Consider the following 25,116-nt stretch of genomic DNA (forward strand, 5'->3'; position numbering starts at 1 on the left):
GACTCGGGTTTATAGGATATGACTTAGGGTCACGCACAAATGAAATTTACAGGTCGTGGGTCGTCGGAATTCGACCACTAGACTCACAAGGAACCCGATGGCGGTTCTGGCCGCAACAACCTCTGTAGTACCCCATTCTTGGCTCCCGAGGTAGGTTCCGATCCTGGGATCATATAAGGAGGATTTTCATAAGTATAAACATTCCAATATGAGCATACCCAAGATCACAGAAAGATATATTTGAGAATAACAAAGGGCACACATCACAAAATCCACTAAGAATTTGAACTTTTACAAGTTTAGATCAGGCCCAAAAGGACATACATCATATAATAGGAAAAGAGAGAGAAACCAGCAACACTAGAGTCCTCGAGCTCAACTCTACTCCACGCTCTACCTCTATGACGCCTGTCCTTGCGTCACTGCACACATCAATCGTGAATAAGCTTATAGAAGCTTGGAGGGTGGTGAAAGTGTGTGTCAATGGTGCATAGAAGAATAGCGGGAGGTACAAGGAAAGAACATGCTCAATGAGAATAACACTAGCCTTACCAAGGCTTATCATGAATACCATGCAATGAGTACTCTGGACGCCATACCAAGGTAATGCATGAAGGGGCTTACACATCAATGCTAATGCGATGCAAGTAATGCCCGTGCTCATATCCAAACCACATATCAAGTACATTTCCAATCATAAGGAAATCACCGAGGTCCAATACACTCCAAATGGCGCTCTACAGACCCGCGCAGTCAAACGAGTGTAAGAGACCTCACTACTCGCTTGTGGATAGCCAATCACCAGCAAGGCCCGATGGTAGCAGACCCATTTATGATTTGGTCAGACTCAACCTAGCAATGCCTCCTCACACCAGTCCGGGTAAGGCCACACCCCTACCCAACCGACTACACGACGGTGGGAGTCGCGACCTAACGGTATAAGGCCTTCGATACGCTCATATATTCCACCCGATCCATGACGTTGGAGCAGATCCATGGTACCATGGAAGTTTTAAAATTTTCACCCATGGGCATCCTATGCACCCGACATGCTCAAGTAATTTTTGGTGTCCACACATACGGCCATTTACGAAATGTCTTTGTGGAGGCAAGGCCCCTGATGAAGCAAGGGCGGTATCATCATGAAATACGATGGCAATGCATGAGTCAACACATAAATCATGCACTAGTCGTAGCACACAATGTGCACAAGGGGAGAAACTCCATCCCTCAATGACTACCACACAATGCATCAATTCATACGGATGATGCATATGAGTCATGAAATGTAAGTGGGCTACTTGTGAAAATTATGTAATCCTCCATCCTAAGGAGGGTCAAAGTCTAGGCACGTAGATAGGTATTCTAAGAAGAAGAGAAATCCTCTAGTGGGGCCCCAATAATAGGGGATGGCCACTACGCCAAAACAAAAATGACCAAAAAGGACGGTCATGGACCATTGCAAGGGCCGTCATATTTTAACGTGATGTATTACTTTAAGGACGGTTGAAAACCATCATTCTTATTGATGAAAAAAGGACGGTTATGGACCATCTCTTATGAGCCTTTAAAGGACGGCCATGGATCGTCCTTAAAAAAGACGGTCATGGGCCGTCTCTTATGAGCCTTCAAAGGATGGTCATGGACCGTCCTTAAAAAGGACTACTATGAACTCTCTTATGAGCCTTCAAAGGACGGTCATGGACCATCCTTAAAAAAGGACAATTATAAACCGTCTCTTATTAGCCTTCAAAGGATGGTCATGGACCGTCCTTAAAAAGGACTGCTATGAACTGTCTCTTATGAGCCCTCAAAGGACAGTCATGGACCGTCCCTTATGAGCCTTCATAGGACATTTTAAAATTTGAGAGGGTCAATATACACCTGTTACAATATATTTCATTATATTCTTCCTGATATATACATGTTATATAATATATTTCATCACATCCATCTAAACCCAAACTACGTAAATCCAACAAAAACTACATTCATCCAAACATAAACTACATCCATCCAAACCCAAACAATCTTATCCACATTACATTCATCCACGCATAGATACATATAAGTTTAATATCATAAATAAAAAAAAAGAAAAAAAATTAGCAACAATTTTCTTTTTGTGTCTTTCATCTAATAAAAAAATATTAAACCAACAAAACATTATAATTCAGAATCATGAAGAATTGCATAAACTTTTTCCAAAAAAGTGGGCACTTTTTAAAAATAAAACAGATCATTAAAATAAAATTAATGCAAGCAAATAATATAAAAAAGTGTTTCAATTCAAGTTAATAGAAACAACAACAAAAATTAAAGCTTTGTAAAAAGGGGCAGGTGTTAAAAGGGATACATTCTTGTTTGTTGCCATGTGATTGGGCTACAATTCAAGTTAATAGAAACATTAATAAAAATTAAAGCTTTGTAAAAAGGGGCATGTGTTAAAAGGGATACATTCTTGTTTGTTGCCATGTGATTGGACTACATTATTACAACAATCGGGTTCGGGTTCGGGATCGGGTTTAGATTTAGGTTTTCAAGTTCAGGTTTAGGTTTAGGTTAGGGAGTTGAGATTATGATTAGGTGTAGGTTTAGGTTTAAGTATATGAGAATACATTTAGGTTTAAGGTTTAGGTTTAGGTTATAGGTTATAGGTTTAGGTTTAGGTTTAGGTTATAAGATATAGGTTTAGGGAATTGAGAATAGGTTAAGGTTTAGGTTTAGGAAATTGGGTTCGGGTTCGAGATCGGGTTTAGGTTTGGGTTTTCAAGTTTAGGTTTAGGTTTAGGTTAGGTTGTTGATTAGGATTAGGTGTTGGTTTAAGTTTAGGGATTTAAGAATATGTTTAGGTTTTAGGTTTAGGTTATAGGTTATAGGTTATAGGGTTAGGTTTAGGTTAACATTTAGGTTTAGGTTTAGGTTATAAGCTATAGGTTTAGGGAATTGAGAATAGGTTAAGGTTTAGGTTTAGGAAATCGGGTTCGGGTTTGGGATCGGGTTTAGGTTTGGGTTTTCAAGTTTAGGTTTAAGTTTAGGTAATGGAGTTCAGATTAGGATTACGTGTAGGTTTAGGTTTATAGATTTGAGAATATATTTAGTTTTTATGTTTGGGTTTTCAAGTTTAGGTTTAGGTTTAGGTTAGGGAGTTTAGATTAAGATTTGGTGTAGGTTTAAGTTTAGAGATTTTAGAATACATTTAGGTTTTAGGTTTATGTTTAGGTTTTTAGTTATAGGTTAGGGTTATAGGTTTAGGTTAAGGTTTAGGCTATAGGTTATAAGGTATACATTTAGGGAATTGAGAATAGGTTAAGGATTTAGTTTAGGAATCAGGTTCGGGTTTGGGATCGGGTTAGGTTTGGATTTTCAAGTTTAGGTTTAGGTTTAGGTTAGGGAGTTGAGATTAGGATTAGGTGTAGTTTAGGTTTAGGGATTTGAGAATACATTAGGTTTTAGGTTTAGGTTTAGTTTATAGGGTATAGGTTTAGGTTTAGGTTTAGGTTTAGGTTATAAGCTATAGGTTTAGGGAATTGGGAATATGTTAAGGTTTAGGTTTAGGAAATCGGGTTCGGATTCGAGATCGGGTTTAGGTTTGAGTTTAGGTTAGGGAGTTGAGATTAGGAGTAGGTGTATGTTTAGGTTTAAGGATTTGAGAATATATTTCGGTTTTAGGTTTAGGTTTAGGTTTTAGGATTATGTTTAAGTTATAGGTTTAGGTTATAAGCTATAGGTTTAAGGAATTGAGAATAGGTAAAGGTTCAGGGTTTAGGAAATTAGGATCGGGTTCAAGATCAGGTTTAGGTTTGGGTTTTCAAGTTTAGGTTTAAGTTTAGGTTAGGGAGTTGAGATTAGGATTAGGTGTAGGTTTAGGTTTAAGGATTTGAGAATACATTTCGGTTTTAGGTTTAGGTTTAGGTTTTAGGCATAGGTTTAGGTTTTAGGTTTAGGTTATAAGCGTAGGTTATAGGTTTAGGTTTAGGTTAGGTTATAGGTTAAGGTTTAGGGAATTAAGAATAGGTTAAGGTTTAGGTTTAGGAAATCGGGTTCGGGTTCAGGTTTGGGTTTAGGTTTGAGTTTTTAAGTTAAGGTTTAGGTTAAGGAGTTGAGATTAAGATTTGGTGTAGGTTTAGGTTAAAGGATTTGAGAATACATTTAGGTTTTAGGTTTAGGTTTAGGTTATAGGTTATACGTTTAGGTTTAGGTTTAGGTTTAGGTTAAGGTTTAGGTTTAGGTTATAAGATATAGGTTTGGAGAATTGAGAATAGGTTAAGGTTTAGTTTTATGAATTCGGGTTTGTGTTCGGGATCGGGTTTTGGTTTGGGTATTCAGGTTTAAGATAAGGATTAGGTTAGGGAGTTGAGATTAGGATTAGGTGTTGGTTTAGGATTAGGGATTTGAGAATACATTTAGGTTATAGGTTTAGGTTTAGGTTATAGGTTATAGGTTTAGGTTTAGGTTATAAGCTATAGGTTTTGGGAATTGAGAATAGGTTTAGGCTTTGGTTATAAGCTATAGGTTTTGGGAATTGAGAATAGGTTGATGTTTAGGTTTAGGAAATCGGGTTCGGCTTTGGGATTGGGTTTAGGTTTGGGTTTTCAAGTTTAGGTTTAGGTTTAGGTTAGGAGTTGAGATTTGGATTAGGTGTATGTTTAGGTTTAGGGATTTGGGAATATATTTAGGTTTTAAGTTTAGGTTTAGGGTAGAGGTTATAGGTTTAGGTTTAGGTTTAGGTTAAGGTTTAGGTTTAGGTTATAAGCTATAGGTTCGAGAATAGGTTAAGGTTTATGTTTAGGAAATCGAGTTCGGAGTTTGAGATCGGGTTTAGGTTTGGGTTTTCGGTTTAGCTTTAGGTTTAGGTTGTTAGGTGAGATTAGGATTTGGTGTAGGTTTAGGTTAAGGGATTTAAGAATACATTTATGTTATAGGTTTAGGTTATAGGTTATAGGTTTAGGTTTAGGGTTAGCTTTAGGTTATAAGCTATAGGTTTAGGGAATTTAGAGTAGGTTAAGGTTTAGGTTTAGGAAATCGGGTTCGGGTTCAGGATCGGGTTTAGGTTTAGGTTATATGCTATAGGTTTAGGGAATTGAGAATAGATTAAGGTTTAGGTTTAGGAAATCGGGTTCGGGTTTAGGTTTGGGTTTTTAAGTTTAGGTTTAGGTTTAGGTTAGGGAGTTGAGATTAAGATTGGGTGTAGGTTTATGTTTAGCAATTTGAGAATACATTTAGGTTATAGGTTATAGGTTATAGGTTTAAGTTTAGGTTATAAGCTATATGTTTAGGGAATTGAGAATTGGTTAATGTTTAGGTTTAGGAAATTGGGTTCGGGTTTGTTATCGGGTTTAGGTTTGGGTTTTAAAGTTTAGGTTTAAGTTTAGGTTAGGGAGTTGAGATTAGATTAGGTGTAGGTTTAGGTTTAGAGATTTGAGAATACATTTAGGTTTTACCTTTAGGTTTAGGTTATAGGTTATAGGTTAAGGTTTAGGTTATAGGTTTTGGTTTAGGTTTAGGTAATAGGTTATGTGTTATAGGTTATAGCTTTAGGGAATTGAGAATAGGTTAAGGTTTAGGTTTAGGAAGTCAAGTTCAAGTTCGGGATCGGGTTTAGGTTTCGGTTTTCAAGTTTAGGTTTAGGTTTAGGTTAGGTAGTTGAGATTGGATTAGGTGTAGGTTTAGGTTTAGGGATTTGAGAATACATATAGGTTTTAGGTTTAGGTTTAGGTTATAGGTTACAGCTTTAGGTTTAGGTTAAGGCTTAGGTTTAGGTTATAAGCTATTGGTTTAGGGAATTGAGAATAGGTTAAGTTTTAGATTTAGGAAATCGGGTTCGGGTTCGGGATTGGGTTTAGGTTTGGGTTTTCAATTTTAGGTTTAGGTTTAGGTTAGGGAATTGTGATTAGGATTAGGTGTAGGTTTAGGTTTAGGGATTGGGGAATACATTTAGGCTTTTGGAGGTTTAGGTTTTAGTTTGTAGGTTTAGGTTTTGTTTAGGTTTAGGTTATAAGCTATCGGTTTAGGAAATTGAGAATAGGTTAAGGATTAGGTTTAGAAAATTAGGTTCGGAGTTTGGGATCGGGTTTAGGTTTGGGTTTTCTGGTTTAGGTTTAGGTTTAGGTTAAGGAGTTGAGATTAGGATTAGGTGTAGGTTTTGTTTTAGGGATTTAAGATTACATTTAGGTTATAGGTTTAGGTTATAGGTTATAGGTTATTGGTTTAGGTTTAGGTTTAGGTTTAGGGTTAGGTTTAGGTTATAAGCTATAGGTTTAGGGAATTAGGAATAGGTTAAGGTTTAGGTTTAGGAGGGTTTGGCTTCGGGTTCGGGATCGGCTTTAGGTTTGGGTTTGCAAGTTTAGGTTTAGGTTTAGGTTAGGGAGTTGAGATTACGATTAGGTGTAGGTTTAGGTTTAGGGATTTGAGAATACCTTTAGGTTTTAGGTTTAGGTTTAGGTTATAGGTTATTGGTTTGGGTTAAGGTTTAGGTTTAGGTTATAAGCTATAGGTTTAGGTAATTGAGAATAGGTTAAGGTTTAGGTTTAGGAAATCGGGTTCGGGTTCGGGATCGGGTTTAGGTTTGGGTTTTCAAGTTTAGGTTTAGGTTTAGGTTAGGGAGTTGAGATTAGGATTAGGTGTAGGTTTAGGTTTAGCAATTTAAGAATACATTTAGGTTTTAGGTTTAGGTTTATGTTTTAGGTTATAAGTTAAGGTTTAGGTTTTAGGTTTAGGTTAAGGTTAGGTTATAGGTTATAAGTTTGGGTTATAGGATATAGGTTACGGTTTTGGTTTGGGTTCGAGATCGGGTTTAGGTTTGGTTTTTAAAGTTTAGGTTTAGGTTAAGGATTTGAGATTAGGATTAGGTGTAGGTTTAGGTTTAGGTATTTGAGAATACATTTATTTTTTATGTTTAGGTTTAGGTTAGAGGTTATTGGTTTAGGTTTAGGTTTAGGTCAAGGTTGAGGTTTAGGTTTAGGTTTAGGTTTTAAGGTATGGGTGTAGGGAATTGAGAATAGGTTAAGGTTTAGGCTTAGGAAATCGGGTTGGTCCGGGATTGGGTTTAGGTATGGGTTTTCAAGTTTAGATTTAGGTTTAGGTTAGGGAGTTGAGATTAGGATTAGGTGTAGGTTTAGTTTAGCAATTTAAGAATACATTTAGGTTTTAGGTTTAGGTTTTAGGTTTTACGTTTTCGGTTTAGGTTTAGGTTTAGGTTTTGGTTATATGCTATATGTTTAGGGAATTGAGAATTGGTTAATGTTTAGGTTTACGAAATTGTGTTCGGGTTCGTGATCGAGTCTATGTTTGGGTTTTCAAGTTTAAGTTTAGGTTTAGGTTAAGGATTTGAGATTAGGATTAGGTGTAGGTTTTGGTTTAGGGATTTGAGAATACATTTAGGTTTTACGTATAGGTTTAGGTTATAGGTTATAGGTTTAGGTTTAGGTTTAGGTCAAGGTTGAGGTTTAGGTTTAGGTTTAGGTTTTAAGGTATAGGTGTAGGGAATTGAGAATAGGTTAAGGTTTAGGCTTAGGAAATCGGGTTCGGTGCGGGATTGGGTTTAGGTATGGGTTTTCAAGTTTAGATTTAGTTTTAGGTTAGGGAGTTGAGATTAGGATTAGGTGTAGGTTTAGGTTTGGGGTTTTAAGAATACATTTAGGTTTTAGGTTTATGTTATAGGTTATAGGTTTTCGATTTTCGGTTTAGGTTTAGGGTTAGGTTTTGGTTATAAGTTATAGGTTTAAGGAATTGAGAATAAGTTAAGGTTTAGGTCTAGGAAATCGGGTTCAAGTTCAGAATCGGGTTTAGGTTTGGGTTTTCAAGTTTAGGCTTAGGTTTATGTTAGGGAGTTGAGATTATAATTATGTGTAGGTTTAGGTTTATGGATTTGAGAATACATTTAAGTTTTAGGTTTAGGTTTAGGTTATAGGTTATAGGTAAGGGAGTTGAGATTAGGATTAGGTGTAGGTTTAGGTTTAGGGATTTGAGAATACATTTAGGTTTTAGGTGCAGGTTTAGGTTTTAGGTCACAGGTTTTAGTTTAGGTTAAGGTTATTAGTTTAGGTTATAAGATATAGGTCTGGGGAATTGAGAATAGGTTAAGGTTTCGGTTTAGGAAATCGGGTTCGGGTTCGGGATCGGGTTTAGGTTTGGGTTTTCAAGTTTAGGTTTAGGTTTAGGTTAGAGATTACTATTAGGTGTAGGTTTAGGTTTAGGGATTTGAGAATACATTAGCTTTTAGGTTTAGGTTTAGGTTATAGGTTATTTGTTTAGGTTTCGGTTTAGGTTATAAGCAATACGTTTAGGGAATTGAGAATAGGTTAAGGTTTAGGTTTAAGAAATCGGGTTCGGTTCGAGATCGGGTTTAGGTTTGGGTTTTCAAGTTTAGGTTTAGGTTAGGGAGTTGTGAATAGGATTAGGTGTAGGTTTTGGTTTAAGGATTTGAGAATAAATTAGGTTTTAGCTTTAGGTTTAAGTTTACGTTATAAGTTATAGGTTTAGAGAATTGAGAATAGGTTAAGGTTTAGGATTAAGAAATTAGGTTCGGGTTCGAGATCGGGTTTAGGTTTGGGTTTTCAAGTTTAGGTTTAGGATTAGGTTAGGGAGTTAAGATTAGGATTAGGTGTAGGTTTAGGTTTAAGGATTTGAGAATACATTTCGGTTTTAGGTTTAGGTTTAAGTTTTAGGCTTAGGTTAAGGTTACAGGTTTAGGTTATAAGTGTTGGTTATAGGTTTAGGTTTAGGTTAGGTTATAGGTTAAGGTTTAGGGAATTAAGAATAGGCTAAAGTTTAGGTTTTGGAAATCGGGTTCGTGTTCGGAGTTCGGGTTTAGGTTTGGGTTTTCGGTTTAGCTTTAGGTTTAGGTTGAGTTATGTTGAGATTAGGATTTAGTGTAGGTTTAGGTTTAGGGATTTAAGAATACATTTATGTTATAGGTTTAGGTTATAGGTTATAGGTTATAGGTTTAGGTTTAGGGTTTAGGTTTAGGTTATAAGCTATAGGTTTAGGGAATTGAAAATAGGTTAAGGTTTAGGTTTAGGAAATCGGTTTGGGGTTCGGGTTTCAAGTTTAGGTTTAGGTTTAGGTTAGGGAGTTGAGATTAGGATTAGGTATAGGTTTAGGTTTAGGGATTTGAGAATAAATTTAGGTTTTAGGTTTATGTTTAAGTTATAGGTTTATGTTTAAGTTATAGGTTTAGGTTTAGGTTTAGGTTAAGGTTTAGGTTTAGCTTACAAGCTATAGGTTTAGGGAATTGAGAATACATTATTGTTTAGGTTAAGGAAATCGGGTTCGGGTTTAGGTTTGGGTTTTCAAGTTTAGGTTTAGGTTTAGGTTAAGGAGTTGAGATTAGGATTAGGTGTAGGTTTAGGTTTAGGGATTTGAGAATACATTTAGGTTATAGGTTATAGGTTATAGGTTATAGGTTTAGGTTATAAGCTATAGGTTTAGGGAATTGAGAATAGGTTAAGGTTTAGGTTTAGGAAATCGGGTTCGAGTTCGGGATCGGGTTTAGGTTTGGGTTTTAAAGTTTAGGTTTAGGTTTAGGTTAGGGAGTTGAGATTACGATCAGGTGTAGGTTTAGGTTTAGGAGATCGGGTTCAGGTTATAGGTTTAGGGAGTTGAGTTTAGGTTATAGGTTTAGGTTTAGGTTTAGGTATAGGTTTAGGTTTAGGTTTAGGTTTAGGTTTAGGTTAAGGGAACTGAGAATAGGTTAAGGTTTAGGTTTAGGAAATCGGGATCGGGTTTGGGATCAGTTTTAGGTTTTGTTTTTAAAGTTTATGTTTAGATTTAGGTTAGGTAGTTGAGATTAGGATTAGGTGTAGGTTTAAGTTTAGGGATTTGAGAATACATTTAGGTTTAGGTTTTAGGTTTAGGTTAAGGTTTAGGTTTAGGTTTAGGTTTAGGTATAGGTTTAGGTTATAAGCTATTGGTTTAGGGAATTGAGAATAGGTTAAGGTTTTGGTTTAGGAAATCGGGTTCGGGTTCGGGATCGGGTTTAGGTTTTGGTTTTCAAGTTTAGGTTTAGATTTAGGTTAGGGAGTTGAGATTAGGATTAGGTGTAGGTTTAGGTTTAGGGATTTGAGAATACATTTAGGTTTTACGTTTAGGTTTAGGTTTTAGTTTGTAGGTTTAGGTTTTGTTTAGGTTTAGGTTATAAGCTATCGGTTTAGGAAATTGAGAACAGGTTAAGGATTAGGTTTAGAAAATTAGGTTCGGAGTTTGGGATCGGGTTTAGGTTTGGGATTTCTAGTTTAGGTTTAGGTTTAGGTTAGGGAGTTGAGATTAGGATTAGGTGTATGTTTAGGTTTAGGTATTTAAGGATACATTTAGGTTATAGGTTTAGGTTATAGGTTATAGGTTATAGGTTTAGGTTTAGGTTTAGGTTTGGGGTTAGGTTTAGGTTATAAGCTATAAGTTTAGGGAATTGAGCATAGGTTAAGGTTTAGGTTTAGGAAATCGGGTTCGGGTTCGGGGTTAGGTTTAGGTTTGGGTTTTCAAGTTTTGGTTTAGGTTTAGGTTAGGGAGTTGAGATTAGGATTATGTGTACGTTTAGGTTTAGGGATTTGAGGTTAAGGTTAGGTTATAGGTTATAAATTTAGGTTATAGGTTATAGGTTTAGGTTTAGGTTTAGGTTTAGGTTATAAGCTATAGATTTAGGGAATTGAGAATAGGTTAAGGTTTAGGTTTAGGAAATCGGGTTCGGTCCGGGATCGGGGTTAGGTTTGTGTTTTTATGTTTAGGTTTAGGTTTAGGTTAGGGAGTTGAGATTAGGATTAGGTGTAGGTTTAGGTTTAGCAATTTAAGAATACATTTAGGTTTTAGGTTTAGGTTTATGTTTTAGGTTATAAGTTAAGGTTTAGGTTTTAGGTTTAGGTTAAGGTTAGGTTATAGGTTATAAATTTAGGTTATACGTTAAGGTTTAGGTTATAGGTTTTGGTTCGAGATCGGGTTTAGGTTTGGGTTTTCAAGTTTAGGATTAGGATAAGAAGTTGAGATTAAGATTATGTGTATGTTTAGGTTTAGGGATTTGAGAATACATTTAGTTTTTATTTTTAGGTTAGTTTATAGGTTATAGCTTTAGGTTTAGGTTTAGGTCAAGGTTGAGGTTTAGGTTTAGGTTTAGGTTTTAAGGTATAGTGTAGGGAATTGAGAATAGGTTAAGGTTTAGGTTTAGGAAATCGGGTTCGGGTCGGGATTGGGTTTAGGTATGGGTTTTCAAGTTTAGGTTTAGGTTTAGGTTAGGGAGTTGAGATTAGGATTAGGTGTAGGTTTAGGTTTAGCAATTTAAGAATACATTTAGGTTTTAGGTTTAGGTTTATGTTTTAGGTTATAAGTTAAGGTTTAGGTTTTAGGTTTAGGTTAAGGTTAAGGTTAGGTTATAGGTTATAAGTTTAGGTTATAAGTTGTGTTCGGGTTCACGATCGAGTCTAGGTTTGGGTTTTCAAGTTTAGGTTTAAGTTTAGGTTAGGGAGTTGAGATTAGGATTAGGTGTAGGTTTAGGTTTAGGGATTTAAGAATATATTTAAATTTTATGTTTAGGTTATAGGTTATAGGTTATAGGTTTAGGTTTAGGTCAAGGTTGAGGTTTAGGTTTAGGTTTAGGTTTTAAGGTATAGTGTAGGGAATTGAGAATAGGTTAAGGTTTAGGTTTAGGAAATCGGGTTCGGAGTTCGGGATCGGGTTTAGGTTTTGATTTTAAAGTTTATGTTTAGGTTTAGGTTAGGGAGTTGAGATTAGGATTAGGTATTGGTTTAAGTATAGGGATTTAAGAATATATTTAGGTTTTAGGTTTAGGTTGTAGGTTATAAGATTTAGGTTAGGTTTAGGTTTAGGGTTAGGTTTAGGTTATAAGATATAGGTTTAGGGAATTGAGAATAGGTTAAGGTTTAGGTCTAGGAAATCGGATTTAGGAAATCGGGTTCGGGTTTAGGTTTGGGTTTTCAAGTTTAGGTTTAGGTTTAGGTAAGGGAGTTGAGATTAGGATTAGGTGTAGGTTTAGGTTTATGGATTTGAGAATACAATTAGGATGTAGGTTTAGGTTTAGGTTTAGGTTTAGGTTAAGGAGATTAGATTAGGATTAGGTGTAGGTTTAAGTTTAGGGATTTGAGAATACATTTAGGTTTTAGGTGCAGGTTTAGGTTTTAGGTCACAGGTTTTAGTTTAGGTTAAGGTTATAGGTTTAGGTTATAAGTTTAAGTTATAAGCTATAGGTTTAGGGAATTGAGAATAGGTTAAGGTTTAGGTTTAGGAAATCGGGTTCGGGTTCGGGATCGGGTTTAGGTTTGGGTTTTCAAGTTTAGGTTTAGGTTTGGAAGTTGGGCTTAGGATTAGGTTTAGGTGTAGGTTTAGGGATTTGAGAATACATTAGCTTTTAGGTTTAGGTTTAGGTTAAGATATAGGTTTAGGTTTCGGTTTAGGTTATAAGCAATACGTTTAGGGAATTGAGAATAGGTTAAGGTTTAGGTTTAACAAATTGGGTTCGGGTTCGGGATCGGGTTTAGGTTTGGGTTTTCAAGTTTAGGTTTAGGTTAGGGAGTTGAGATTAGGATTAGGTGTAGGTTTTGGTTTAAGGATTTGAGAATACATTTAGGTTTTAGGTTTAGGTTTAGGTTTACGTTATAAGTTATAGGTTTAGCGAATCGAGAATAGGATAAGGTTTAGGTTTAGGAAATTAGGTTCGGGTTCGAGATTGGGTTTAGGTTTGGGTTTTCAAGTTTAGGTTTGATTAGGTTAGGGAGTTAAGATTAAGATTAGGTTTAGGTTTAGGTTTAGGGATTTGAGAATACATTTCAGTTTTAGGTTTAGATTTAGGTTTTACGTTTAGGTTAAGGTTATAGGTTTAGGTTATAAGTGTAGGTTATAGGTTTAGGTTTAGGTTAGGTTATAGGTTAAGGTTTAGGGAATTAAGAATAGGTTAAGGTTTAGGTTTAGGAAATCGGGTTCGGGTTCAGGATCGGGTTTATGTTTGGGTTTTCAAGTTATGGTTTATGTTTAGGTTAGGGCGTTGAGATTAGGATTAGGTGTAAGTTTAGGTTTAGGGATTTGAGAATACATTTAGGTTTTAGGTTTAGGTTTAGGTTATAGGTTTAGGTTTAGGTTTAGGTTTAAGTCTAGGTTTAGGTTATAAGCTATAGGTTTAGGGAATTGAGAATAGGTTAGAATTTAGGTTTATGAAATTGGGTTCGAGTTCGGGTTCGTGATCGGGTTTGGGTTTTCTAGTTTAGGTTTTGGTTTAGGTTTGGGAGTTGAGTTTTGTTTTTGGTGTTGGTTTTGTTTTAGGGATTTGAGTATACATTTTGGTTTTAGGTTTAGGTTTAGGTTTAGGCTTAGGTTTAGGTTTAGATTTAGGTTTAGGTTATAAGTTATAGGCTTTGGGAATTGAGAATAGGTTAAGGTTTAGGTTTAGGAAATCAGGTTCAGGTTCGGGATCGGGTTTAGGTTTGGGTTTTAGGTTTAGGTTAGGGAGTTGAGATTAGGATTAGGTGTAGGTTTAAGTTTAGGGATTTGAGAATTCATTTAGGTTTTAGGTTTATGTTTAGGTTATAGGTTTAGGTTTAGGTTTAGGTTTAGGTTTAGGATAAGGTTTAGGTTTATGTTATAAGCTATAAGTGTAGGGAATTGAGAATAGGTTAAGGTTTAGGTTTAGGAAATCGGTTTCGGGTTTATTATCGGGTTTAGGTTTAGGTTTAGGCTAGTGAGTTGAGTTTAGGATTATGTGTAGTTTTAAGTTTAGGCATTTAAGAATACATTTAGGTTATTGGTTATATGTTATAGGTTATAGGTTATACATTTAGGTTTAGGTTTAGGTTTAGGGTTACGTTTAGGTTACAAGTTATAGGTTTAGGGAATTGAGAATAGGTTAAGATTTAGGTTTAGGAAATTGGCTTTGGGTTTGGGATCGGGTTTAGGTTTGGGTTTTCAAGTTTAGGTTTAGGTTTAGGTTAGAGAGTTGAGATCAGGATTAGGTGTGGGTTTATGTTTAGGGATTTGAGAGTACATTTAGGTTTTAGGTTTAGGTTTAGGTTTTAGGTTATAAGTTTAGGTTTATGTTTAGGTTATAAGATATAGGTTTAGGGAATTGAGAATATGTTAAGGTTTAGGTTTAAGAAATTGAGATCGGGTTCGGGATCGGGTTTACGTTTGGGTTTTCAAGTTTAGGTTTAAGTTTAGGTTAAGGAGTTGAGATTAGGATTACGTGTAGATTTAGGTTTAGGAATTTGAGAATACATTTAGGTTTTAGGTTTAGGTTTAGGTTTATGTTTTAGACTTAAGTTTAGGTTATAGGTTTAGGTTTAGGTTATAAGTGTAGGTTATAAGAATTGAGAATAGGTTAAGGTTTAGGTTTAAGAAATCGGGTTCGGGTTCGGGATCGGGTTTAGGTTTGGGTTTTCAAGTTTAGGTTTAGGTTTAGGTTAGGGAGTTGAGATTAGGATTAGGTGTAGGGATTTGAGAATACATTTAGGTTTTAGGTTTAGGTTTAGGTTATAGGTTATAGGTTTAAGTTTAGGTTTAGGTTTAGGTTAAGGTTTAAGTTTAGGTTATAAGCTACAGATTTAGGGAATTGAGAATAAGTTAAGGTTTAGGTTTAGGAAATCGGGTTCGGGATCGGGTTTGGGTTTGGGTTTTCAAGTTTAAGTTTAGGTTTAGGTTGGTTATGTGAGATTAGGATTTGGTGTAGGTTTAGGTATAAGGATTTAGGAATACATTTAGGTTATAGGTTTAGGTTATAGGTTATAGGTTATAGGTTTAGGTTTAGGTTTAGTTTAGGTTATAAGCTATTAGTTTAGGGAATTGAGAATAGGTTAAGGTTTAGGTTTAGGAAATCGGGTTTGGGTTCGGGATCGAGTTTGGGTTTGGGTTTTCGTGTTTAGGTGTAGGTTTAAGTTAGGGAGGTGAGATTAGGATTAGGTGTAGGTTTATGTTTAGGGATTTGAGAATACATTTAGGTTTTAGGTTTAGGTTATAAGTTGTAGGTTTAGGTTTAGGTTTTTGTTTAAGTTAAGGTTTAGGTTTAGGTTATAAGCTATAAGTTTAGGGAATTGAGAATAAGTTAAGATTTAGGTTTCAGAAATTAGGTTCGTGGAAGGGATCGGGTTTAGGTTTAGGTTTCCATGTTTAGGTTTAGGTTTAGGTTAGGGAGTTGAGATTAGGATTAGGTGTAGGTTTAGGTTTAGCAATTTGAGAATACATTTAGGTTTTAGGTTTTAGGTTTAAGTTTAGGTTTATGTTTAGGTTATATGCTATATGTTAAAGGAATTGAGAATAGGTTAAGGTTTAGGTTTAGGAAATTGGGTTCGAGTTCGGGATTGGATTTAGGTTTGGATTTTCATGTTTAGTTTTAGGTTTAGGTTAGGGAGTTGAGATTAGGATTAGGTGTAGGTTTAGGTTTAGAGATTTGGGAATACATTTAGGTTTATGTTACAGGTTACAGGTTTAGGTTTAGGTTTAGGCAAAGGTTTTGGTTTTGGTTTATGTTTTAAGCTATAGGTTTAGGGAATTGAGAATAGGTTAAGGTTTAGGTTTAGGAAATAGGGTTCGAGTTCGGGATCGGGTTTAGGTTTGATTTTCAAGTTTAGGTAGGTTTAGGTTAGGTAGTTGAGATTAGGATTAGGTTTTGGTTTAAGTTTAGGGATTTAAGAATATATTTAGGTTTTAGGCTTAGGTTATAGGTTATAGGTTATAGGATTAGGTTTAGGTTTAGGTTTAGGTTTAGTGTTAGGTTTAGGTTATAAGCTATTGGTTTAGGGAATTGAGAATAGGTTAAGGTTTGGTTTAGGAAATCGGGTTCGGGCTCGGGATTGGTTTTAGGTTTTGGTGTTCAAGTTTGGGTTTAGGTTTAGGTAAGGGAGTTGAGATTAGGGATAGGTGTAGGTTTGGGTTTAGGGATTTGAGAGTACATTTAGGTTTTATGCATTTAGGTTTTAGTTTGTAGGTTTAGGTTACAAGCTATCGGTTTAGGGAATTGAGAATAGGTTCGGGGTTTAGGATTAGGAAATTGGGTTCGGGTTAGGGAACGGGTTTAGGTTTGGGTTTTTGGTTTAGGTTTAGGTTTAGGTTAAGGAGTTGATATTAGGATTATGTGTAGGTTTTGTTTTAGGGATTTAAGATTACATTTAGGTTTTAGGTTTAGGTTTAGGTTTAACTTATAGGTTTAGGTTTAAGTTTAGGTTAAGGTTTAGGTTAAGGTTTAGGTTTAGGTTATGAGCTATTGGTTTAGGGAATTGGGAATAGGTTAAGGTTTATGTTTAGGAAATCGGGTTCGGGTTCGGGATTGGGTTTAGGTTTGGGTTTTCAAGTTTAGGTTTAGGTTTAGGTTAGGGAGTTGAGATTAGGATTAGGTGTAGGTTTAGGTTTAGGGATTTGAGAATACATTTTGGTTTTAGGTTTAGGTTTAGGTTATAGGTTATAGGTTTAGGTTTAGGTTTAGGTTTAGGTTATAAGCTATAGGTTTAGGGATTTGAGAATAGGTTAAGGTTTAGGTTTAGGAAATCGGGTTCGGGTTCGGGATCGGGTTTAGGTTTGGGTTTTCAAGTTTAGGTTTAGGTTTAGGTTAGGGAGTTGAGATTAGGATTAGGTGTAGGTTTAGGTTTAGCAATTTAAGAATACATTTAGGTTTTAGGTTTAGGTTTATGTTTTAGGTTATAAGTTAAGGTTTAGGTTTTAGGTTTAGGTTAAGGTTAGGTTATAGGTTATAAGTTTGGGTTAATGTTTAGGTTTAGGAAATTGGGTTCGAGTTCGGGTTCGAGATCAGGTTTAGGTTTGGGTTTTCAAGTTTAGGTTAAGGTTTATGTTAGGGATTTGAGATTAGGATTAGGTGTAGGTTTAGGTTTAGGGATTTGAGAATACATTTAGGTTTTAGGTTTAAGTTTAGGTTATAGGTTATAGGTTTAGGTTTAGGTTTAGGTCAAGGTTGAGGTTTAGGTTTAGGTTTATGTTTTAAGATATAGTGTAGGGAATTGAGAATAGGTTAAGGTTAAGGTTTAGGAAATTGAGTTCGGGCTCGAGATCGGGTTTAGGTGAGGGTATTCAAGTGTAGGTTTAGGTTTAGGTAAGGGAGTTGAGATTAGGATTAATTGTAGTTTTATTTTTAGGCATATGAGAATACATTTAGGTTTTAGGTTTGAGATTGGGTTTAGGTTTAGGTTTAGGTTAGGGAGTTGAGATTAGGATTAGGTGTAGGTTTAGGTTTAGGGATTTGAGAATACATTTAGGTTTTAGGTTGAGGTTTAGGTTATAGGTTATAGGTTTAGGTTTAGGTTTAGGTTAAGGTTTAGGTTTGGGTTATAAGCTATAGGTTTAGGGAATTGAGAATAGGTTAAGGTTTAGGTTTAGGAAATCGGGTTCGGGTTTGGGATCGGGTTTAGGTTTGGGTTTTTAAGTTTAGGTTTAGGTTAGGGAGTTGAGATTAGGATTAGGTGTAGGTTTAGGTTTAGGGATTTGAGAATACATTAGGTTTTAGGTTTAGGTTTAGGTTATAGGTTACAGGTTTAGGTTTAGGTTTAGGTTTAGGTTATAAGCTATAGGTTTAGGGAATTGAGAATAGGTTAAGGTTTAGGTTTAGGAAATCGGGTTCGGGTTTGGGATCGGGTTTAGGTTTGGGTTTTCAAGTTTAAGTTTAGGTTAAGGAGTTAAGATTAGGAGGTTTAGGTTTGAGGATTTGAGGGTTTAGGTTAACGGTTTAAGTTTAGAGTTAGGTTTATGTTATAAGCCATAGGTTTTGGGAATTGAGAATAGGTTAAGGTTTAGGTTTAGAAAATCGGATTTAGGTTCGAGATCGGGTTTAGGTTTGGGTTTTCAAGTTTAGGTTTATGTTTAGGTTAGGGAGTTGAGATTAGGAATAGGTGTAGGTTTAGGTTTAAGGATTTGAGAACACATTTCGATTTTAGGTTTAGTTTTTTAAGCTAGGTTTAGGTTACAGGTTTTGGTTATAGTGTCGGTTATAGGTTTAGGTTTAGGTTAGGTTATAGGTTAAGGTTTAGGGAATTAAGAATAGGTTAAGGTTTAGGTTTAGGAAATCGGGTTCGGGTTCGGGTTCGAGTTTAGGTTTGGGGTTTCAAGTTTAGGTTTAGGTTTAGGTTAGGGAGTTGAGATTAGGATTAGGTGTAGGTTTAGGTTTAGGGATTTGAGAATACATTTAGGTTTTAGGTTTAGGTTTAGGTTTTAGGTTATAGGTTTAGGTTTAGGTTAAGGTTAAGGTTTTCGTTTAGGTCATAAGATATAGGTTTAGGGAATTGAGAATAGGTTAAGGTTTAGGTTTAGGAAATCGAATTCGGGTTCAGGATCGGGTTTAGGTTTGGGTTTTCAAGTTTAGGTTTAGGCTTAGGTTAGGGAGTTGAGATTAGGATTAGGTATAGGTTTAGGTTTAAGGATTTGAGAATACATTTAGGTTTTAGGTTTAGGTTTAGGCGATAGGATATAGGTTTAGGTTAAGGTTTAGGTTTAGGTTATAAGCTATATGTTTAGGGAATTGAGAATAGGTTAATGTTTAGGTTTAGAAAATCGGGTTTGGGTTTGTGATCGGGTTTACGTCTGGGTTTTCAAGTTTAGGTTTAGGTTTAGGTTAGGGAGTTGAGATTAGGATTAGGTGTAAGTTTAGGTTTAGGGATTTGAGAATACATTTAGGTTTTAAGTTTAGGTTTAGTTTTTAGGTTAGGTTTAGGTTTAGGTTTAGGTTATAAGCTATAGGTTTAGGGAATTGAGAATAGGTTAAGGTTTAGGTTTAGGAAATCGGGTTCGGGTTTGGGATCGGGTTTATGTTTGGCTTTTAGGTTGAGGTTTAGGTTTAGGTTAGGAGTTGAGATTAGGATTAGGTGTAGGTTTAAGTTTAGGCATTTAAGAATACATTTAGGTTATTGGTTTTAGGTCATAGGTTATAGGTTATACGTTTAGGTTTAGGTTTAGGTTTAGGGTTAGGTTTAGGTTACAAGTTGTAGGTTTAGGGAATTGAGAATAGGTTAAGGTTTATGTTTAGGAAATTGGCTTTGGGTTCGGGATCGGTTTTATGTTTGCATTTTCATGTTTAGGTTTAGGTTTAGGTTATAGGTGTAGGTTTAGGTTTAGGTTTAGGTTTAGGGAATTAAGAATAGGTTTTAGGTTTAGGTTTAGGTTATAGATTATTGGTTTTGGTTTTGTTTTAGGTTAAGGTTTAGGGTTAGGTTATAAGCTATAGGTTTAGGGAATTGAGAATAGGTTAAAGTTTAGGTTTAGAAAATTGGGTTCGGGTTCGGGATTGGGTTTAGGTTTTGGTTTTTAACTTTTGGTTTAGGTTTAGGTTAGGGAGTTGAGATTAGGATTAGGTGTATGCTTAGGTTTAGGGATTTGAGAATAAATTTAGGTTTTAGGTTTAGGTTTAGGATATAGGTTATAGGTTTAGGTTTAGGTTTAGGTTATTGAAAATTTTTTAAGTTTTAGGTTTAGGGAATTGAGAATAGTTTAATGTTTAGGTTTAGGAAATCGGGTTCGGGTTCGAGATCGGGTTTAGGTTTGTGTTTTCAAGTTTAGGTTTAGGTTAAGGAGTTGAGATTATGATTAGGTATAGGTTTAGGTTTAGGGATTTGAGAATACATTTAGGTTTTAAGTTTAGGTTTAGGTTAAGGTTATAGGTTTAGGTTAAGGTTTAGGTTTAGGTTATAAGCTATAGGTTTAGGGAATTGAGAATAGGTTTAGGTTTAGGAAATCGGGTTCGGGTTCGGGATCGGGTTTAGGTTTGGGTTTTCAAGTTTAGGTTTAGGTTTAGGTTAGGGAGTTGAGATTAGGATTAGGTGTAGGTTTAGGTTTTAGGTTTAAGTTTAGGTTTAGGTTTTAGTTTATAGGTTTAGGTTGTTTAGGTTTAGGTTAAGGTTTAGGTTTTAGTTTATAGGTTTAGGTTATAGGTTTAGGTTTTGGTTTTAGGTTTAGTGATCGGGTCTAGGTTTGGGTTTTCAAGTTTAAGTTTATGTTTATGTTAGGGATTTGAGATTATGATTAGTTGTATGTTTAGGTTTAGGGATTTGAGAATACATTTAGGTTTTACTTTTAGGTTTAGGTTATAGGTTATCGGTTTAGGTTTAGGTTTAGGTCAAGGTTGAGGTTTAGGTTTAGGTTTTAAGGTATAGGTATTGGGAATTGAGAATAGGTTAAGGTTTAGGTTTAGGAAATCAGTTCGGGTTCTGGATCGGGTTTAGGTTTTGATTTTAAAGTTTAGGTTTAGGTTTAGGTTAGGGAATTGAGATTAGGATTAGGTGTTGGTTTAAGTATAGGGATTTAAGAATATATTTAGGTTTTAGGTTTAGGTTATAGGTTATAGGTTATAAGATTTAGGTTAGGTTTTAGGTTTAGGTTATAGGTTTAGTGTAACGCCCTAAAATTCGGGGGTCGAGCATAACTCAGCTCCCGAGTTCCAAAACATCACTTATGCAACATATTTAATGAAGGATGTATGTTGACTGTATTAGTGCATAAAACATGGAATAGATTAAGCCAAAACATAGATATGATTCAGGGATAAGTGAACAAAGCAAGCGGAAGACTTATAGAAGTATATGTGTACAAGTGTGAATCCCGGAAATACATATACAAGCCAGGTCATACTAAAAGTGTTACTTAATAAAATTTAAGTATCAAGTTACATCATTTAAATTCCCAAAACTAATCCCGCACATCAGACCGAGGCTCGCTAGAACCCGTCTGAAAACTGCATATAGGAGAAGGCAGCCTCGTCATCATCCAGCTCCCGCTCTGCCTCAGAAGTCGCATCCACATCTGCAACGTCAGATTCTAAGACAGAGTCTGGTGGGTGTTGAACACCGCCCCAGAACGTGGGAGTGAGTGATCAACTCAGTGGAACAATAAGGCACTGGTTAACATGTTATCAGTTCAATCAAACAGTAATGATAAAGCAAAACAATTAAATAAATCCTAAGTACTCTTGTTAATGCAGGGATGTATACAAATGATGCGTGCCCTCACGCGTACACCCTCAGCGTCTTCATCTTACGTTACGCATGACACCACCTCAAAGTGCGCCACATCTACAAAGCACATGCAAATGCGGTGCATGGATATGATTACCAAGTTGTTATTAGTCCATTTCATACAGCAGGATTGGGAAGCTAAGATACCTTCCTCATATCACCATCCAAGCAGTGATCCATACTAGGGTCGTCAATCCTAGGCATATCATACGATCATATGGTTTCAGGTCGTAGCAAAGGGCTCATCACCAATCAATGCACGCCTTTCATACCTTTACTACCACAGTTCGGCTCGTCACCTCCTTGCGGTATCCAGGCATGCTCGAGGTCACTACAAAGGGCTCGTCACCAATCAATGTAGGCCGACAGCACGAATATAGTGTCTCATACCACCATAATCGGCTCACGAGTTTAGTTGCTCACTGGTCACTACAGGGAGGCTCTTCACCCCAGCATAGGCCGACAGCTCGACCACGGTGTCCCATACCACCATGTCCGACTCATGAGTCTTAGCGGATCAAGGTACAACGGTTAACGGGATTACATCGGTAAGTTCGATACCCTAGATTCAAACAATAGCATCCATATATGGTGAACATACATCAGACAATCGGATTACTTGACGAACTCGACTAGCATGAGCGCACGTTGGGTTGAGCGACATAGAGTGCGCAAACACTCCGCGTGGCCAAACCACTGCCGACAACTCTAATACGGCTCGGGTTCGTCTAATACGTCCTACGTGGCGAAAGCAACCTCAACCACGAACATAAGGCAAATTACCGATTTCCTGGACTAATGCATAGTCCCAAACACATTACACTACAACAGATATTAATATTGAATGAAAAACAGTAATGGAACAACAACTCAAATCATGATACATAAGCACTTGGAGAATATCAACTTAACATAAATGTAAGCATATGTAATGCTTGAAATTAAACGACAAGGAATGTAACTTGCATAAAGGAAATCATGCACATCAATGGGAGTGTTGAGAATCACTTCTCAACGCCCGCAATTAGTGTAAAAAGTTACACTCTAGATCATTCATGCATTTCTACAAACACTTAGAATACATGGAACAACATATATGACGTATGTTGCAATACACACCTTTGGACAATTCCTTTTACTAAGGAGTCGTCATACGCACATCTAGCATGCATACATGACAAATAATCATGGCAAACATAAGTGCGTATTTTATACGTATACGGTACTTTATAAATACACATAGAATACACAAATCTCAATATAACGCATGCATATCAGGAAAGCAACGTAAACAAAATATTTGACATGTGAAATCTCATCCATAACAAGAATAAATCATTAACTGGCATTGAAAGCCTTGAAAACCATAACCTATACACTTAAAGTCCGCACCTTAAGCAAGGAAAGAAACACCGAACTGATTTAGATGAGTTGTCTTCGTCAACGGTGAAAGAATACCCTAAAACCAGGATAGAAATGAGATACAACAACACCAAGACTAATCTAAGCTCTAACACAGATTAGGGTTAGGTTAACTTACCCCAAGATGAACTCAGAACCGTCAGAATAACGATTCAAAGTGAAGGTTCAAGGCTGTAGAAGAATAGGAAAGAATCCAAGATGATTCACCAACTTATCTCTCACTATCTCTCTCTTTTCCACTCTCTTTCCAAGCTAGGGTTATAGAAAATTCGTATGGAAAAGAGGGCTAGGGTTTAAGGACTATAAATAGGCCTAACTTTGACGGAAATAACCCTAGGGTCAAGGTATACTTAGGGTATAACCAAAACCTGCCTCTTACGATCCAACGAAGCACTTCTGGTGGGCCTATAACCACGAAAGGTCGGACTTAAGCTCACTGACCATGGATCTAGGTCAGGCTGAGTTTTCGTACCGACCGGCTCTTCAGATCAGCCGTGGCGGACCACACTCAATTCAACGGTCACAGAATCTCGATCAGGTCCACAAGCACAAGGATATGCCTGGGCCACCTTCCCTGATCAGAGGGTGAAATTGGGTCAGAATCCAACGGTCAGATAGCTTAAAATCATCACGCAAGCGACACGACTCAGATTTCATAAAAGCTTATTAAATTCCAACCGTTCTCACACTCTTCACTCCGAACTCAATCAAATCGACCCAGAACAACATCTGGACTTGATTTTTGAGGTGATGGTCAAGCCCAACCTAGTGACCGCAACAGCCTAAGATCATCGCTATCGGACTTTCGACGCGCGGTCCAGGTCCGATCCAGAACTTCCAAAAATTCCCCAGAACAACTGGATTTAGCGATGGATCCCAGATTTCAGAGCAACATAGCGCTAACTAATCTATAAGTTTTGAGTCATGCAGATACAATTTAAAGTGATTGATGCGAATTTCACAAGCAATTGAGTATAACGTTAATTACCCCAAAAATAACTACTTAAGGAAAAATTAGCACAAAATTTCCAAGGTCGTTACAATCTACCCCCCTTAAAGAAAATTTCGTCCTCGAAATTCATACCTTCATAAATTCCTCAAGGATCAGAGGGTAGGTCTTCCTGACCTCAGCTTCAGATTCCCAAGTAGCCTCTTCTACACCATGATGCGTCCATAGCACCTTCACAAGAGGGATAACCTTGCTACGCAATACCTGCTCCTTCCTGTCGAGAATACGCGTCGGTCGCAGACATAAGTGGCATCCTCACTCAATTGCACTTGCTCCCAACCGATAATATGCGAAGGATCAGAACGTACTTCTTCAGAGATAGAAACATGAAATACGTTATGCACGCCCGCAAGAGGTGTGGGCAAAGCAAGGCGATGCTACCGCTCCCACTCGATCCGACTTGAAATGGACCAATAAATCTCGGCGTCATCTTCCCCTTCTTACCGAACCGCAGTAACTCCCTTCATAGGAGAGACCTTCGAGAAAAACATGGTCTCCAACCTCAAACTCAAGTGGTCGACGCCTCGTATCAACATAACTCTTCTGCCTACTCCGCCGTCAGAAGTCGACGCCGAATGATGTCAACTTTCTCTCAAGTCACCCGCACCAACTCCGGGCCAAGCAAACTACGCTCACCAATTTCGCCCAACAATGTGGTGCTCGCACGGTGACCATACAACGCCTCATAGGGAGCCATGCCGATACTCGCCAGAAACTATTATTATACGCGAACTCGCATACTTAAGACAATCATCCCAACCTGTCTTTGAAATCCAAAACACAAGCTTACAACATATCTTCCAGGACCTGATTCTCTGAACCGCCCATCTGATGCGGATGAAGCCTCCGGACTTCACACCCATTGCTTCCTCGATACGAGTCCATAAGATAGATGTAAAACGCGTGTCTCTATCGACACAATCTCCATGGGAACTCCATGCAGACGCACTATCTCCTTGATATACAACCTAGCCAACTCGTCTGCAGAGTAAGTAACTCGATCGGTAAGAAATGCGCCGACTTCATTAATCGATCGACGATCACCCAAATAGAGTCATATCCCTTCCTCGTCCTCGGCAACCCAGAAATAAAATCCATAGAGATGAAATCCCACTTCCATTCAGCTATGGGCATGGGCTGCAACAACCCAGGAGGTCGGCGATGCTCTGCCTTAACCTGCTGGCACGTGAGACAACGAGAAACAAATTCAGCAATCTGGACCTTCATATTGTCCCACCAATAAAACTTCTTCATATCTCGATACATCTTCGTGCTACCTGGATGCATCGCAAGTTTAGAACTATGGGTTAACTCGAGAACCTCCCGTCTCAAGTCGGGAATGTGGAACACATAACCGGCCACGGAATCGTAGGCCCCCATCAGAACTAACACTCCAGTCGGAGTTCTCATCTGTACCAACCCGCTTCCTCATCTTCACCAAATGCTCATCATCTGCCTGAGCTGCAACGATCCTCTCGTCGATAAGGGGCTGTACACGAATGTGTGCGATAACCTCATACGGCTCAACCACCGTAAGCTTCTACTCAAAATCGTGCACGAACTCCAACATATCCCACTCTGCTATCATCAGCGGAGCCGCAAACTCAATAGCCTTCTTACGACTCAACGCATCTGCTACAAGGTTCGCCTTGCCCGGATGGTAAGAAACATCGAACTTAAATTCCTTCAATATTTCCATCCATCGGCGCTGCCTCATATTCAAATCATACTGCGTGAAAATATACTTAA

At 37.1% G+C, this 25,116-nt stretch overlaps 1 long non-coding RNA gene across 1 annotated transcript; it reads left to right on the top strand.

The window, feature by feature from the left end:
• Positions 1 to 16,243: 16,243 nt before the first annotated feature.
• Positions 16,244 to 19,315, top strand: LOC131244228 (uncharacterized). Its single transcript, XR_009170249.1, has 3 exons — positions 16,244 to 16,334; positions 16,432 to 16,521; positions 19,250 to 19,315. It is a non-coding gene; the product is annotated as an uncharacterized LOC131244228 (long non-coding RNA).
• Positions 19,316 to 25,116: the final 5,801 nt, after the last annotated feature.

This window comes from Magnolia sinica, chromosome 1 (assembly GCF_029962835.1).
Source record: "Magnolia sinica isolate HGM2019 chromosome 1, MsV1, whole genome shotgun sequence".
Taxonomy (NCBI): Eukaryota; Viridiplantae; Streptophyta; class Magnoliopsida; order Magnoliales; family Magnoliaceae; genus Magnolia; species Magnolia sinica.